Raw genomic sequence first — 12197 nt, forward strand, 5'->3', positions numbered from 1 at the left:
GGAAACTGGGGTGGGGGTGGGGGGGCTGGTAGATGGCTAGTGGGATTTATGCGTTAAGTTTTTTTTAACACTGATATGGCTTTCCTACCTTAGAGTATTAAAATGTTGCTGTGTTTGTTGTTCTGTGATTCTGTCCTAATCACACTGCCGGTCTCATTTATAGATCTATAAAACGTAGACCTCTGGTATCCAATGATGGAGACCGCAGGGGTCAGTCAATTCCTCCCATAAAAGGTCAGGCAGTTAACAGGTTCATTTTGGCAGCCTCGTGGGCTGGGCCACAATTATTCTACTTTGCTGCAGATGATAAAAAAACAGGCCTGGCCAGATTTTGTTGCTCTGTGAGCTGAAGGCTGTCAGGATGCCATGTCACCCAGGGCACGAGGGGAGTAGTCCCGAGGTAGAGAGGCCACCCTTCCTGTAGAGGGTGAGGGGAGGACAACAGGCTGTGGAGCTTCCACCCTGGCCATGAGTCAGAGTCATTGCTGACAAGTATCTTGAAGCCCAGCTTAGGAGCTAAAGGTCAGAGGGCATAGGTCAGAGGTTGGTAAGTGAGTCATCAGTTCATCAATTTATAGCCCCGAAGAGGGATAGAAATATCCAACACATTGTGGCGATATTGTAGCAGCCCTGAGTGCCCAGGCCTTGGCAGAGAGGAGAGGGCCCAGTAGGGTGCAAGGGGTGCCTTCTGCACAGACGAGGAGCTTGCAGAGCCATGTGCAAAGGGCACAGAGCCACCAGTGGGTCCCCAGACTCCTCAGGGACCAAGTCACAGGAAAGGGCGCTTGGGACAGAGAAGCTCCTGGCAGATGTTGTGGGGTGCTGCAGGCCTTGCTGGGCAGCGTCTGGAGCTTGCTTTTCCTTAGGTCCTGCAAGTTCTTAATGGAAGCCTCCCTCGATGTCCTTGCAGCCTGAGTGACTTTCTTGGAGTATGTGGGGAGGTCTGAGCTGAAAAGCCTTCCCTGTGCTCTTCATATGGTTAGTTCACAAGTGTCCACTGGACTCCTGCGAGCGCTGGGTGCTGTTCCCCCTGTTGGAGCTCCTGATGGGGTACGCCATTCGTGGCAAGGCTCATAACATGCAAATTCATATAGAACAAGGTCCCCCCAGATCTTGAGGACTAGGTCCTGGGAAACCAGGGTGGAGCTGCAGTGGAGGAGCTACCCACTGCTGTGGAACAAATGGCCCAACACTGAGAAGTCCTAGCAGTCCCACTTCTCGTGGGGCTAGGAGTCAGGTGGCCTGGCTGGGCGACCCTGGCTGAGGTCATCCATGTGCTTGTAGGCAGACTTTTGCTGTACCTAGAGTCAAAGCTCAAGACTCGGCTGGGGCCAGCGGATCTGCTTCCCCTCCCCTCACATGGCTACTGCAGACCCCAGGCCCCCGCTGCCTGTCGCTCACACACTTCAGTTCCTCAGCTGGTGGACCTCGCCCTTGGGCAGCTCACAGGGCGGCAGCTGGCTTTCCCAAGAGAGTGCAGCAAGGGAGAGAGAGCCAAGAAGAAGACTGTACTTCACAGCCCAACGTGGGAGCCAATGTCTCACTTCCACCCTGTGCTGTTGCTCACGCAGACCACCCCAGTCACTTGGGCTGGAGGCGCTCCGCCAAGGTGCGAGAGCTGGGGGTGGGGACTCATTGGGCTGCCCTCTTGATCGGCCCATCCTCAGGCAGTGACCCAGATTTAAGGACAGACTGAGATGGGGCATGTGTGGCTGGGGAATCTCCAAGGCCAAAGACAAAGGGCACTGCAGTGTCTTTCTGCTCTCCAGCGGAGACCTTGTTCAACCACCTAAATCAATAGCAAAAACACAACGACAGCCATGTGTCACGTGGAATTTGAGGACAGACCTGTGTGTGCACGGACTGTTCACACAGAGGGGGAGAAAACAGAAATCAGAGGCAGGGCAAGGAGGCTGTCAGAAAACTAAGACACGACACAGAAGAGCAGCAGGTGCCCAGCTCCACAGGCAGGCAGCTTCGCCCAAGACAGAACCCAAGAAAGTCCTCTTCGGCAAAGTTCACCGAGTCCGTGAAAGCAGACCCTCTGTGTCAGACAAGCCCACGAGCTTTTTGATAATGAATGTCTCAACAATCACCCTCCGCAAAACCCACAGACGGCTCCTGGGGAGCTGATCAGAAAAGAGAGACTTAAAGCAGGGGTGAGCTGCGCCTGCAGCCTCTCCCAGTCACCTCCCGCCAAACCAAACAAGCCTTCCTCACGCCTGTTCCCCTCACTTCCTGTGCTCTCCATTGGAGATGAAATGGGGAGATAGACACTTACTAGGGAGAAATGGGAAATTGCTTCTTTGAGGGCCACACACGCTGTTTCTCTGTTCAGTGGAAAGTTTCCAGAGCCCGCCTGCTTTCCTGAGGGCTGCCCACTACATACTTACAAGACTGCAGGTAACGGTAAGATGAAGACTCCTGGAGAAGCCACCTCTGCGACCATGGAGGGTTCGCGATGTCTTGCGTATCAGAATGTCTTGCAGGGACAGAATTACCAATCTGTGCCTATAAGTGGGTGCTTGACCTAGCAGGAGGTGGAGTGGGGAAGATCATCCCGTGCTGTGATCTTAAGGTCAAAGCTGGTGCCGTCCTTAGACAAAGTCCCTGTTCCCCCAGCATGAAGTTCCAAGTTCTGAAAAGTTGCACATCTTAGAAATCCCTCCTCTGGATACTCTGGGTTCAACTCAAAGCAACATTTCCTTGTCAGTTTTAACCAATGTAGCCCTTTTCAGGTGAGGCAGTAGCCACATTAATTCGTTGTCCTTGGAAGTGGGACAGGAAAACATGGGAGGTAAGTGGGCATTGAGGTAAGCACGGGCGCATCTGGGCAAAAGCAGGTGCAGTGAAGAACGAAGGCGCCCTGGGAATCCACAGGTGAGGTGAGGGGCTCCAGCCGCAGGTGTAGACAGGGCATTTTGTAAAGGAGGCGCAGGCTGCATGGTGTATTACAAATCCCATCTGGAGCAGGCACTGTCTGCAGGTGTGAGGTGCTGCACGTGTGCTGTCATAGAAAGTGAAGTGTCCCAGTGTGGGTGCACCTTTCTATCACCTGCAGAGACTTTTAAAAATTGTGTGAGTTTCTCTAAAGACCATGACAGTTCATTCAGGAAAAGGTCAAGTTTACGTGCACTTTTAACATAAGACTCAGACGTTTGGAGCCTGTGAGTCAATGATCATCTTTGGAAAAATATGATTGAGAAAAATTAAGGTGAACGAGGCTGCTGGCGAGCGAGGACTCCACACGTGAAAAATAAAGAGAAAGTGAGGGTCTATTCAGAAAAAATCACTAAATCTGGAGGAATCTCAGCATTTTCAATCAGACCCACGAGGTTGCCCAGGATCTGAGGAGTCTCTGGTCACGCTGCGTCCAGCCGCCATCCTCACCATCCTTGCGATTGCCGTCATGGACACTGGGTTTGGATGCACGTGCAAGGAGCTAAGCGCTCTCGGCCTCCGCGGCTCGGCTCTGTGCCTGCACAGCCTCAGGGCTCTAGGCGCCAGGAAACCGCTCCATGTGAAACAGCAGCCACTGTTGGACATTTGCTCTGGGTGATGACATCTGCTCTGGTCATCAGTGATGACGTTCAGTGGTGCGATAGAGGAAGATCCTAAAGAGAATCCGAGGAAGGATCCTGTCACCGATAGGGAGAATTCATCTCCAGCCGTTTTCGGTGGATACATTCCAGGAGAATGAAGACCACCCCGTGGCCAGCTGAGCCAGGGTGCTCCCAGATCTGCACAATTTTCAGAAAATATAAATAATGTCTGGACAAGGCCACTCCCAGAGCAAGACCGGTGGGGTTTAGGTGGGAGGAGACCCCGAAAGCTCATGTGTGAGCCAATGCAAGGAAGTTCAGAGGGGAACCGACAGATTACGAGGGTCTTAACCTAATCAGTGCATGAATCCCTGATGGGAGTTCACTGGGTGGAAACTGCAGGCAGGTGGAGTGTGGCTGAAGAGGTGGGTCACTGGGTACACGCCTTTTGTCTCTGGTGAGCAAGCTCCCTGCCCCCCCTCTCACTTCCCGGTGTCACCTTCTGAGCAGCTTGTCCCCTCTCCTCCAGGTCCTTTTACCACGCTCTTCTGCCTACCTTAGGTCCAGAATCATGGAGTCAGCTGACCACGGACTGAACCTCTGAAACCATAAGCCAAAATGAACGTTTCCTCCTGTAAGTTCTTGTCAGGTCTTTGGCCACAGTGAAGAAAAAGCTGACTGCACCCAAGAACCCTTCCCTCCATAAGCCACCGTACACTCCCTCCCACCTGGGGAACCGTGCCCGCCACGGAGAACTCCTGCTCCCTCCTCCCAGCTGGAGCTGGAGATGCCGTTCACCAGCTGCGCCCACTCTCCAGTGCCCAGTCCAGACTCCACTCCACTTCCCTGCACCCTCCTCAGAAATCACCGGAACAAGCCCAAGTCCTAGGAAGTCTCCGCCCACTCCCTGGGGCGGGTATGTCAGCGAGCGAGCGCAGTGGCCCAGCATTTCCGGACACAGCTGTGCTCCCGTGACACTGGACCAGGGGCTTCAGCAACACAAGGGGGATGAGGTTTGCCCAGGCTCCTTGCTGCCGTAGACCTCTGCTCAGTCACTGCAGCATATCGGAGGCCCCCGGAGTTTCTGCGGGTTCAAAGCTCTGTTGCTCACCATGGTAAGGAAATATCACACTAAGCTCCAGACACTGCACTGAGCTCACTGTTGGATTTACTTTGGTTCCTAGGATTTTTGAATGCTAATCAAATTATCTTGTGCCTTGGTACGATGTGGCTTCTAACCTAACACATGGCTCCTGTGATCTGTTCTTCCAGTGACTGGTGTGATGTTTGTCTGTGACGGAGAGCCTGTGGGGAAGATGTTAATAGTTCTGTCCCTTGAGCTAGACCTGAAGTTCGGGAGTTCAGAAGTCTTGTCAGACCAAGATCCTGTGACTATGGTTGGTCTTGATTTATCCTTTGAACACTTTGTAAGGGCTGCTCTCTGTCTTGTCTCTGCACTGCGATCTGCTTTGTTCAGCTTTGTCTCCCTGAAGCTGAGGTTTTGAAGAGTCCCCTGGGGGTACTGTTCTCTGCACAGATCCTCCAGACTCACAGTGGCAGGTGCACGGTCTGTACTGAGTGGAGCCTTTGGGGGTCCTGTTTTCTGGGTTGGCACCCACTTCCAGACCAGGTGCTGGCTTTTCATGAGTGTGTCTCACATCATTAACACACACACACACACACATCTCTCTGAATGGCTTAATTTCACAACATCCCAGTTAGCAGTATGGGGCCACCATGAAGGAGACTGAGAGAAGACTTATGACAAGGTAACACCTCAAGTCTCTGAGCTAGAACCCTTCCTTGGTCTGAAGGATCTTCCAAATGATGTTTCGACTCCTGAATTTTCTGTAAAATAATTCCTCAGGTGAGGACGGTGAGAAGAGCTGCAGCCACCTCAGCCTCCTCTGTGTGCCCTGCTTCCTCCTCCACACCTCCTCGGACCTTGCACACCTCCCATGTCCAGAATTATGATCTCGGTGGGAAACAGATGCCCACACCACCTGGTGTATGGACCAAAATGGGTCTAAATGCATTTTTCCACTCCTGGGCCTCTGTGAAGGACCTCTAGGTCCAAGGATCCCATGGAGAGGAAAACCAGAGAACTCAGACTTGTGGGCATGTCACTCTCTCAGAGTTCTGTCAGTCAGAGCACATGGTGATGAGCCCAGGAAATGCAGACCCTCGGCTTAGAATGGCTACGGGAACGACGCTGAAAAGATTCTAAAGCAAGGAAAGCGCAGAGCTGTCACACTGGCAAAGGCAGGTGAGTCTGATGGGAGGGTAATGACTCCATCCCAAGGGGCAGGGAGGACAAGTGCTGAGGTCCAGGATCACTGAGGGGCCTCGTGGGGCCCTGAGACCTGTGATGACAAGCAATCACAGCAATCACAGCTGAGAAAGGCAGTCAGGAAGTAGACCCCGCAAAGGAAGAAACGGGTCCAAATGCAAGCCAGTCCCTCACAGATGGTGGAGAGGGGGATGGCAACCATCAGTCATGTCCTGATGGCCACAGCAGCAGAGACTGTGGCTTGGCCCCCCTTTTACGTCTTTCTTAAAAACCATGGCAACATATAGCAGCATAAAACGCCCCAGTTGAAGCTTTCCAAGCATGCAGCTCAGTGGTGCACCGTCTCTTGGCATCTTCATCCTGGGGGACAGCTCACACCACAGAGCAGCAGCCCCCCAGGGCCCTTTCCTCCGGCCCCCGCAACAAGTATTCTACCCCCCGTCTCCACAGGGCTCACAGAAGTGGACGCCACGCTCTTTGTCCATTTGTGTTTGGCTTGTTTGACCTAGCACACTCCCACCGACTCCGGGTAGCACACTCCAACCCCTCCCCATGCAGCACAATCCCACCTCCCCTCCGTGTGGTAGCACAATCCCACCCCCCTCTGCACTGTAGCACACTCCCACCCCCCATCACATAGCACAATCTCACCTGCCTCCATGCTGTAGCACAATGCCACCCCCCTCCACGTAGCACAGTCCTACCCCCCTTCCATGTTGTAGCACAATCCCACCCCACTCTGCGCTGTAGCATAATCCCACCCCCCATCACACAGCACAATCTCACCTGCCTCCATGCTGTAGCACAATGCCCCCCTCCGCCCCGCTCCATGTAGCACAATACCACCCCCTTCCATGTTGTAGCACAATCCCACCCCACTCTGCACTGTAGCACAATCCCCCTGCCCCCGCCGTACTCCCACCCCACCTCCGTGGGCAGAATGGCCTTCACTTGGGATGCTCAGGAATATTCCATGGCATGATGGCCCACATTACTCATGTCCATCCATGTGCCAGTGGACACTTGGGTGCTTCACCTCTCGGCTCCTATAAAGCACACTGCTTTCAACATGAGTACACCAACTAAGGGGGTCTGCCTTCCATTTCTCTAGTACCTGCCCAGATGTGGAACTCTGGATCACATTATGCCTTAATCATATATATATGGACACTATACCTTGATTTATTTGTTTGTTTGTTTGTTTTTATGTAGTGCTGAGGTTGGAACCCAGGGCCTCACATGTGCTAGGCAAATGCCTACCACTGAGCTACAACTACAGCCCCGACTTTATGCCTTTTAATGGTCAGGGGCCAGCTCCACCTTAAGGTAAGTCAGAATGGACACAGTGTGATCCTGTGCGGAGCTAAGTAGTGCTGGGTGGGAAGCCACAGCTCAGGTGCCCCAGGTCATTCTGTCATGGCTCTGGCTTTCTGGTGTGGCTAGTGAACAGTTCTACAGGGGGTGTGGGGCCCACCTCAAGAGTCAGCCTCACCTCTTGGCCTCAGGTGTGCCTGTGTGTGTGTGTGTGCGCGCGCATATGTGCACGTGTATGTAGGTGTGTTTCCTTTTGCATTTTACTGTTGTTGTTCATTTGCTTGCTTGATTTTTGGAAAGCTAATCTGACTTTCTCAGTTTGAAGGTAAGCTGGAGATGTCGGAGAGGAAGTTTCTGGGAAATCTTCAACCAATATAGGGTAAGAGTGAATGAGTAAGCCCCGGAGCGCTCCCTCCTCTGAGGCATGTCCTCTGACCCCTGAGGGTCTCTATGTGACCAGGTCAGCTCCCTGCAGCAGCAGAAGTCCAGCAACACAACCAATTACTAATTCTTTTCCCCCCTCTTTCATTTTGCTCATTCAAATAAACCCCCTGAACCTAAGCTCTAATCTCAAACTCTGATCTAGGGTGAACTCAAAAAAAAAATGATAAAAAAATCCTTAGCTGGTCATATGGTTGAGACTAGTTACCAACATTATATTCAGAAAGGACATTTGATTTGCAGTGGTGGATTTATACACCTTCCAGAATCCAGGACCTCTATGTTTTGGAATAAAATTCTCCCAGGTCATTAAAAGGAGAAAAAATGTTTTTCCTATCCAAGTGAGAAAGGTTACATTTAGAAATATGCAAAGAAATCAAACAAATGAAAGACATTCAGTTGTACTTACTACCAAACCCAAACAGAGGTTTAAGATGGTGGTGTGGGCGCTGTTCATTATGACTAAGTTTCACTGCTGTTTCTGAATTTATGATGTAGACACAACCTTGAGATTTGCCTAAACCATAAATTTATGAAATGCACAGCAGCACTGGGGTATCTCTGTGTCAGGCTGTAATTGCTCTCAAGTTGATATTTCGTGTCTAATTAGCTCCGTCCTTTCGAGTTTGTGGAAACTCTGAGAAGGCACACATTGGCAAACTTATTTATTATGTGCATCTACATTTTTAAATGAAAAGGTCATATAGTTAAAATGGTTGATCTTAATAAGCTCTGCCTAATTTCATATTTTATCATCTTTTGAATCATCCCAGGAGTGAATACCAAGGAAGCTCTTAATGTTTATGAGTGTGATGATTTATGTTTTAAATGGTAATGGTTGTCTTAGTTTTAGATGACTTATTTGCAATGTTCATAATTTGGGATTTTTTTTTTGAGAATACTGGGAATTTTAATTAACCCTGTTACATTTATCCTGTTCATTTGTTTTATAATAAATTACTGTAGCAAAATGAAAGTTGGTACTTTTTTTCTTAGAGTCCCATGTGTTATGAAGGGAATTATGCTCCTATGCAAATAGATACAGCTAAACACTCAGCCTCCGTGTGACAATTTTGACATGAAGTCGTTAGAAGGTAATCAAAGCTAAATAAGGCCATAGGTCTGGGGCTCGAACCCAGCTGGGCTGAGACTGACATAAGAAGAAGAAGAAACACTTCCCTCCTAGACTTTCCCTGGCCCTCTCGCGCTGCGCGGTCTCTCCGACGCAAGACTGTCCCTGCCCGGATATGGCTCGAGGACAGCAGAAGATTCAGTCTCAGCAAAAAAATGCCAAAAAGCAGGCTGGACAAAAGAGGAAACAAGGACATGACCAAAAGGCTGCTGCCAAAGCTGACTTAATATATACCTGCACTGTCTGTAGGACACAAATGCCAGACCCTAAGACCTTCAAGCAGCACTTTGAAAGCAAGCATCCTAAGACTCCACTTCCTCCAGAATTAGCTGATGTTCAGGCATAAAGTTGTTTACAGGTGAATTCATGACACCTTTGACTCTTCTACTGTCTCAGACCTTAGGTAACAAACCTGCAGCTGCTTTTCTAACAAACTGTTGATCAGCAAAAATCAAGGGGCTACAGAAACACTCATTTTTATGCTGTTCCCTTTTGGGCTTCATGCAAAGACAATTCTGTGTAAATGTATAGTTGACTCTGATTTGGAAATCTGAAAATCAGTCCATCCTTGTTATAAAAATTTTTTTACAATTGTAATTATATTGATGTTCATATTGTGTAAAATAACTCATTTAATAAAGTAGTACTTTGATTTTACAACAAAAAAAAAAAAAAGAAGAAGAAGAATCACCGGGTTCTCCCTCCCAACAGGCCAGCCATGAACAAAGGGAAGGTAGCCACCGGTAAGCCAGGAGAAACCTTTCAGGAATCCAGCCTTGCTGGCACCCTGACCTTGAACTTCCAGACTCCAGAACTGCAAGAAAATGCTTTCTACATGTAAGCCACTCCATCCTCAGTATTTTGTCAAGGCAGCTGGAGCTGGCTGATACACTCTCCCACCTGGAATGGATACTTGGATTTAACACCGTCACCCCAGGAACGCAGACAGCTGGCTATTTGTGTTGCCTGGATTTGGATCTACTCAGTACGTGTCTCTGGCAAGTGTGCAGCAATGGGAGCTCCACAGCCCTCTCTTTTGGAGGCCTTGCCCCTCACCATGAGTGAGTGGGTAATTCCAGGGCTCCTGCACAGAAGCCACAGTGGTGCACCCACTCACAGCAAAAGGACCTACTGATTCTACTGATTCTCTGGGGGGATTTTCCTTGCAGCTCCTCCCTCCCTTTTTTTTTTTTTTTTTTTTGGAAACAGGGGTTAAACCCAGGGCACTTTACCACCAAGGTACAGCCTATTTATTTTTTATTCTGAAACAGTGTCTCAGTAAGTTGCTTAGGGCCTTGCTAAGTGGCTGAGGATGGCTTTGAACTTTCGATCCTCCTGCCTCAGCCTTCCAAGTTATTGAGATTGCAGGCATGTGCCACCATGCCAAATGCAGCCCACATTTTTGAATACTTTTAACTACATTAGGATTTCTGTCAACCAATCTAATATGTGTGAACATCAAGCCAATCCAGAAAATCCAGGGATGCTGTCGGGGGCTTCCTCTCTCATTCCCCCTGCCCCCTAAGACATCAATCTAAAGCCACCTCCCTCCTTGGGCAAGCCATTGGCATCTGCACTGAAACTCCACAGAACAGTCTTGACAAGGAATTAGGTGTGATGTATTCTCTCTCGGAGCCTCACTCCATGCAATACCACAGCTGGGGCTGCATCCCCACTCTGCCCTGCTCAGGCCTCCTCCTCAGGGAAACCGTGGCCCTGGGCTTGCCAGCTCCCTAGAGACCTTAAAAAGTGGAAGGACAGCCCAGAGGGTGGCCCTGCATGGACAGCTTTGGTGGCCAGGAGAAGCAAAGTGCACCTATTTGCATCTCTTTGGTGACCATCCTGCTTCACATTGTGGTCATTGTGTGCATCCAAATGCTAAAATAGGAAGATGACCAAAGTGTCACTCTGTGCACAGGTATAGATTTAAAAAAAAAATGATTCATTAGAGATATTCTATAGAATTAAAAGGAATAAAAAAATTTAAAAAAACTGACATCTGCATTTGCTGTATCACCTATTCTTTGTCCACATGCACATTCTGTCTTTATAGTCACAGTATTTTAAACACAGGTGATAATCTACACTTTTCATTAAAACCATGTTCTGTATCCTTACCTCTGACATTTTCCTCTTCACTCCCCAACCTCAGTGACCAGTGCCAGGGGCAGGTCCAGTGTTGCCCTCTCCAGGGACCAATGTCAGGGGCAGGTCTGGTGTCCTCCATCCCAGTGATCAACGGCAGAGGCAGGTCCTGTGTCCCCCACATGCCTCCTCACATTTTCATTTTCCATTTCACACACAGTCTCTTTCCTTCTTGCTTCTCTCACATAGCAAATGAGCAATTTGTAAAAACCCTTGCTGGTCAACAAAAAGCTTCTGAAGGGCCACAGATATCTCTGGCATTTGTTCATGTTTTATATCCTACATTTCTATTCTGAGACTTTCTATCTTTCCGTTTGTTTTAACACTGTCTGCCATCACCTCTTGGAGTTTCTTATGATAGTTGTCTTAAAGGCTTTCACAGGTATCTCCAATATCTCTGCCACTGTGGTGTTGACACCTGCTGAATGCTCTTTCCCAGATGAATTGAGATTTTCCTGGTTCTTATTCTGAGTAATTTTAGGTTATTTCTTGTACACTTGGCTATTTTGTTAGGAGACTTTGGGTCTTGTTTAAATCCTATGGAGGATGTAGCTATTTCCTGTTTTAGGAGGTGGTCTTGTCTGGACTGTAAATGACACCCCACTTTCTGTTGGCTGTGCTTCATAGATGAATCCAAAACATTTACAGCCTGATAACAATCTGCAGTTGTGTTTGTAGCACCCTGTCTGAAACCTGAGCGGCGTCTTTGCCTTGTTGGTTTGTTCTCAAGTCCTCCGGTCTGCCGATGTAGAAAAGCACTAAGCTGTGCACCTTGACGTGAGCCCAGGAAGTAGTAAACAACACCATGGGGCTGTTTTCTAGGCTCTCCTCTGTCCCCACAATGTCCCCAGTACTTTCTGGCTCTCTGGGATCCCCTTTCTGATCTTCAACCCATCGTGCTGGGATTTTATACCCTACTCTGTATTTGCTTCCCTCATTATTCTGACAGTGAGGGCCAAGTGACGGGAGGGCCTTAGAAAAGGAAGCCGCGATGTTCAGATGTTCAGCTCATCTTCCTGAAACCAAGCTGCCTGGGTCAGAGAAGTTCTCTCCCTTGCAGACGCAGGAACCCATGCGTCTCGCTCCCTCCTCCTCCAGAAACACCTTACGTGCTCCTTGAAACTGAACTCGTGGGTTTCACCTGGGACTTTGTCTGTTGAGAGCCACAGCCAAAGGGGCCCCAGCAAACTTCCAGCTGCCAGCAAACTTCCAGCTGCCGGCTGATGATTGGCTCACAGTGGCCCCAGCAACATCTAGCTGATTGGCTCCTCTGCGGTGATGTTCATTGGGCTGTTTCCCTGCCCTTCAGACTGCCAGCTGATGATTGGCTCAC

At 49.5% G+C, this 12197-nt stretch overlaps 1 long non-coding RNA gene and 1 pseudogene across 1 annotated transcript; both read left to right on the top strand.

Moving 5' to 3' along the window:
* The first annotated feature begins 33 nt into the window (after positions 1-33).
* On the top strand, positions 34-7035 carry LOC120885543 (uncharacterized). The gene is made up of 3 exons (XR_005728214.2): positions 34-4657; positions 4815-4939; positions 5410-7035. It is a non-coding gene; the product is annotated as an uncharacterized LOC120885543 (long non-coding RNA).
* Positions 7036-8751: 1716 nt separating this feature from the next.
* LOC101968557 (zinc finger protein 706 pseudogene) lies at positions 8752-9193 on the top strand (annotated as a pseudogene).
* The last annotated feature ends 3004 nt before the right edge of the window (positions 9194-12197 follow it).

The sequence above is a fragment of the Ictidomys tridecemlineatus genome, chromosome 1 (genome assembly GCF_052094955.1).
Source record: "Ictidomys tridecemlineatus isolate mIctTri1 chromosome 1, mIctTri1.hap1, whole genome shotgun sequence".
Taxonomy (NCBI): Eukaryota; Metazoa; Chordata; class Mammalia; order Rodentia; family Sciuridae; genus Ictidomys; species Ictidomys tridecemlineatus.